This window comes from Triticum urartu, chromosome 3 (assembly GCF_003073215.2).
Source record: "Triticum urartu cultivar G1812 chromosome 3, Tu2.1, whole genome shotgun sequence".
Taxonomy (NCBI): domain Eukaryota; kingdom Viridiplantae; phylum Streptophyta; class Magnoliopsida; order Poales; family Poaceae; genus Triticum; species Triticum urartu.
In genome coordinates this window covers 17,960,699-17,966,536 of record NC_053024.1, presented here as the reverse complement: position 1 = coordinate 17,966,536, position 5,838 = coordinate 17,960,699, and the positions used below count along the sequence as shown (strand labels likewise).

General features: G+C 42.8%; 1 pseudogene; it reads left to right on the top strand.

The window, feature by feature from the left end:
* The first annotated feature begins 313 nt into the window (after positions 1-313).
* Positions 314-1,740, top strand: LOC125546515 (annotated as a pseudogene).
* The last annotated feature ends 4,098 nt before the right edge of the window (positions 1,741-5,838 follow it).

Here is a 5,838-nt window from a genome sequence, read left to right as displayed (position 1 = left end):
GCAGGCGCTCTCCACCGACGGGGCTTGGGCAGGCGAGCCAACCGCAGCGGATTCGGCCCTCAGCTCCTCCGGTGACTAGAAAGGCGCGGTGGAGGCTCGCGGAGCACGGGGACGTCGCTCGCCGCGCTCATCGCACCTCCATTCCCCTTCACCACCTTCCCTCCCTCCCTCTACACGCCCGTCTATATAAGGTACGCCTCCCTCTCCCCTCACCTCTCTCCCCGCACTTCCAAAAGTCGGGGTCTAGGGTTTGGTGCGCCGGTGCGCTGATGGATCTGTCGGGGTTGTTGGTGTGCTGCAGGAGGGCGGCCGGATGTCGGACGCGCCGGCGAGCCCGCCGGGCGGCGGCTTCGGCGGCGTCAGGGAGTAGGACAGGTTCCTGCCCATCGCCAACATCAGCAGCATCATGAAGAAGGCCATCCTGGCCAACGGCAAGATCGCCAAGGACGCCAAGGAGACCCTGCGGGAGTGCATCTCGGAGTTCATTGCTTCATCGCCAGCGAGTGAGTGCCTCTATTGACCGCTGCCGCTCTGTTTTGCCTGCCCGAATCAAGTGTGGTCTGGTGCTGACCTGTCGCCATTTTGTCTTGTCTGTATTGTAGGGCGAGTGACAAGTGCCAGAGGGAGAAGTGCAAGACCATCAACATCGATGACCTGCTCTGGGCGATGGCCACGCTAGGCTTTCAGGAGTACATTGAGCCCCTCAAGGTTTATCTACAGAATTACAGAGAGGTGCATGCCCATTTAGCCATGTGGGATTTTTTTATCTGAACTAATTGGGGATGGATTAGTGCTTTGAGAGTTAGGTAGGTCCATGATAGTTTAATATGTTGCTGTTGTAGCCTGAAAAGCTCTGTTTGGCACTTTTGTTAGTCCTAGTTGGCAAATTTAAACACTCATGTTCAGCTTGGTGACTGATGAGACCCCACACTGCGTGGCACCAATCATCTTATTGTCCTTAGAACAAGTGTTGATTTATCCCTCCAATTACTACTGTCATTGAGATCTTCAATTCTTTTCTGTACTGTTTATTCAGATAACTGAATGATTTGAAGCACTAAGAATTGTCTCCGGAGTCCAACTATTAAACTGTTTAAGTAGCTACTGAATCTGCTTGCTTGGTTATGGCAGACATACATGTCTTACAAATTTGTTATTCTTGTTTGAGGCTAAGCTAGGCTACTGTTGTTCCAGCAAAAAACAGGGGAGCCGCTCTTTTTGTTCTTCACTAATAAATTCTTGTTTGAATGCATATCCGATCGATCCGCAAGAGGCTGTAGCTGACCCCCTCTCTCACCTCGCCTTATGGATGCAGATCCGTCGAGGGATACACCATCGCCGGTTGGGGAGCAGGATCTGGCGCTGGGGTTCAAGGTCAACGCCAAGGGCACTGCTGCTGCACGCCTTCATCAGCGTCAACACCTTCTTCAGTGAGACTGGTGCTGGGAAGCATGTCCCCCGTGCTGTTTTCGTTGATCTTGAGCTCATAGTGATTGATGAGGTGAGGACTGGCACTTCTTCAGTGAGATTGGTGCTGGGAAGCATGTACTACTTGTTGCAGCGTTACCCTTCTAAGTTTACCGGGCTCGATAAGGCATTAAGTGTCTTTAAGATTGCTGTTAGGACAATACTGCAATTCAGGTTGTGAGCATATCACTTATTCCTGAGCAGAATGGTAGTATTTGCTTTAAGCAGAGTAGAAAAATGTTCAGTGTTAATTTGTTGTGTATATACGAGTAGCTCAAAACTTGTTGCCAAAAATAGAATAACTCATGTCTTGCTTGAACTAGACAAGGAAGACCTAATCAAGCTAAGTCTGAGTGAGTGGTAAACAATATAGAGCTCGGACGCTAATCAAGCTGATTTAACTAGTAGATGTCTAGATTAAACCTGTCCATTATTAACCCCTGCTCCTTGATGATGTCGAGCTCCACATCCACAATATGTAAACGTGTCAACGTTAATATTGCACTAATCCTTACTGTTTTGTTGGCTTCAGTTAACTTTTTTCATATAATAAAAACGTGATCTCGTTATACAATTTTGGGTTCTGTCAATTAATAGTTTGGAAAGCCTACAAGCCCTCTTATAGTTAACTAAAAGGTTGTTGAACATTTTTAACAACTGACTGTTGGACATTCCCATGCTGTACATCATTGATTATGTACAACTTGGTACAAAATTGGTCTGATATTACTTTTATATCACAAAAGTAGGGAGGTTCCTGCTGCTTATTAGTATCAGCTTTGGATTATTACTGTGTTTGGTTCACCATTGTACTGATTATCTTGGTGAGCATTTTTTTAATAACTGGAATACATTGTCTGCTGGGAACTCTATTTACCTTTGCGTACTATTACAAATGTCTGTGAGGCTTCTTTGTGCTACTACTATAATTTCATTCATGATTTCTGCACATAGATTTCTCATCCTGCTATAAAATTGCTTGTGCCTGAATCTGTTTGTCGTTGCTAGTCAGAAGTCGATTATTACCGGTGTGTTCAGGATTCTATTTCTATAATCTAAAATATGTGTTAATTCTGATACAGCGTAAAGAGCTATGTGACCCCTCCTGGATGGGGCTTCGGTTGGACCTCTGATTGGGCTCCCCATAGACTTTGACCCAAGGTAAACACGAATTTGCTTTTATTGTTGCTGCACATGTCCCTGTCTTATAGAGAATAGTTTATGAGCAAACCCTGTGGTAACAAAACCATATGTCATGGGAGTGTGACACGTACTGTTTGTGAATGCCTGTGATTGGATTATTGGATATCTGCTGATTATATGTCCTTGTCCATCATTGTCTGGTTGTTCTTGCAAGCATTATTAGTTAGGTTGTGTAGGTGCCAAATTCTGCTTCTAGATTAGTCTATTGTACCTGGGCCCTTCGCGGTGGGGTTTGGACCCTGTGTCTGGGTTGTTGTTATTGAACTTTGGGCCTGAGCATGGACTTTTTGGGCCTACATTTTTGTTGGTGGTTCTGAATTTGTGTACCTACAGGTCTACAAAATTGATATGACTGATTGTTTTGTTACTTGGACAATAACTTGCTATTTATGTACCTATAGTTCTAGTTTATTGCTGCTCAATGCTCACATTCGTTTCTCATCCTTGCTATTTATGTTGGCTGACATAACTTGCCTATTGCTCTTATGCGACCAGCATCCTCGTGACAGGGTTTGTCGGAACCGCCATCGCTTTAGGGTGCTTCTCCGGCGCCGCCATCATCACCAAGCGCAGGGAGTACCTGTACCTCGGTGGCCTGACCTCTTCTGGCATGTCGATCCTTCGACATGAAACTGTATGCTCGGTTTCTTCTCTTCCTTTTGGTGTGCATGCCATTACTGCATGGTGACCACGTAGGTAAAGCTTGCAAGTCGATGGCAATTAGAATTGGCGACTGGAAAGAAGCGCACACCTAGGTCGATCTATCTGCTGGTCGCTGCGAGCATTTTTTCTTCTAGTGTGGTCCAGGCCAATGGCAGCATGCATACATTTATATTTACTGGAAATGCATGCATTTCTTTAAATGCATGACAAACAAAAGTCGTTGCTGCTGCTAGGATAGGACATAGCAGTAGCTTGCTGGCTAGCTAGTGTATGTTGAATTGTTGATCAACTCGCCTTTGGGCTGGCTGCTAGTACACCTACGTATAGCTACCTAGGTAGGAGTAGCTATGTGGCGCATGTAGTGGATTATTAAAATATTACAATCTCTTGATCAGCAATGAAAAGCATCGAGATGCAGCTTTATACTGGCATGCAAGCGTATGCATGCAGCATGCTGTGTATGTGCACACTTGTGTACATCGGTAGCAACAATATGCAGTGATGGTGCCAACTATATGGATGAAGCTTATAAACCAAGCATGCATGCACAGTAGTGATGGTTTTGCTAGTAAAAATATACCAGCACTTACATAGTATACACTGGGTGCCAACATTTGTGATTCCTGTCAATATGGTCTGACCAACTGTGCTTAATGGTGTTGTGTCCTCTTGCAGCTCAAGAACGCAGGTGACAAGAAGAGGAAGAGGATGTCCTGAACGTTTCTCCCGCACATCGTAGATACCACCATCGCGGCCTCGTAGGAATTAAGCTGGCGATGTGCCACCCTTGTGTATCTGTTTTTGATTGTATGTGGAAGTTGGACGTGCATACGTGTATTTGCTCTTGTGAGTATTTGACTGGATGATCTTTGGATTTAATCAGTTAATAGAAAGATTTATTGATATTTTGTTGTTCAAATGTGTAAATTGAAATCTGTGAATGAAAAATACTAAATGTTCTACTTGACAAAATAATATTTGGGCTCTAAAAAGGCTGCGACCCAAACTATAATGGATCAGAACCTTGTGCATTTCTGAAAAACCAGAAAAATAGGCTTAATGAAATGGTCCTAAAAAAGGCCATGGCCCAAAATAAAAAAGGCCAAATTGTTGGGCCAGGCCCATGTAGCTAGAGAAAATTAATAGAGAAAATATACAGTAAAAAGGCCGAATTGTTGGGCTAGGCCCATGTAGAAAATCGAATTGGACCGGGCTGAATCTTGTGCCACGTCAGATTGCCACGCTAGATGCCTACGTGGCCTGGGGAGGTTGCTACTGACCAAAACAGAGCAATAGGCTTATTTTGGTCATAAACGTTTGCGACCATTCTAGAAGAAAGGTCGCTATAGTCAGTTTACGACGCCCAGCTTTTAACCTTATGTTTTTGGTCACAAAAAGGTCATAAATGGAAATTTGTGACCATTCAGTGACCAATAGTGGTGGTCATAAGTTGACATATTTCTTGTAGTGGTTGATAGCGATGGGTCCGTAAATAGAGGCGGTCCATAGGTCGTGCAAACAAGGTGAGCTCCTGTTCACACTAATACGTGTATTAACTGCTATCTCTACTCTTATAAAAAACAGAGTTGGTAATGATGATGTGCATGTCATCCTGCAATATAGGTCATCCGATTTATATCTAATGGATAGGAAGGAAACTATGGCAATTTTGCAAAAAGATACCCACACCCCTCTCCACATTTGCAAATAAGGCCTTCCCTCGTTCATCCTTTTCTCTCACAAGATAAACTACTCATACATATGCATCTTCATGTTCCATGCAACGCATGGGAATCTTGCTAGTTACTTATAAAAACCTAGTATATACAACATTATGTCCAATTTTCCTTAGTATTTCTGTATCACAAACGAATAACATGCACCATAGAAAAACAACTGAATTTCATATATGGAGGTTAGTATAGTTAGGTTGATAACCTCTCTATGATGGATGCTCTAAAGTGCGATGAATGTTCTACATGTTGTACTAAAGGCTATTTTAGCTGGAGTGATTCTGTTTTAGTACCAAATATAGAGCGCATGCATGTATCAATTGATTGTTGAACTCATTATAATATGTAGAAACATTTGACCCAAAAAATAATGATAAAGAGCAGCATGTTTATGATTTGGTGACAATCTCACATTTAACATTTTTATTCCTGTAGACCTAACTATAAACTAGAAAGTGTTGTGAGGATATTTATGAGACTATACAATTTAGAGATTTTTACAAAGATATTTGAAAATACACATAAATATTTTGTTGTCTAATATATAGACACACACACACACACACACTATGTTCATGACAGTACTACGATTAATCCATGAAAGCATGCCTTTTGAGGGTTTTTTTATCTCACATGTATGTGGATTAGGTTGGAATATCTCTCCAAGGTGCAATGTACCGAAAAGCAAAAGAAAATTAATTGGCACTACAAACACGATTCAAAATTAGCACAATGCAAGCACATTTGTCATTGATAGATAGTACAGTTTTGT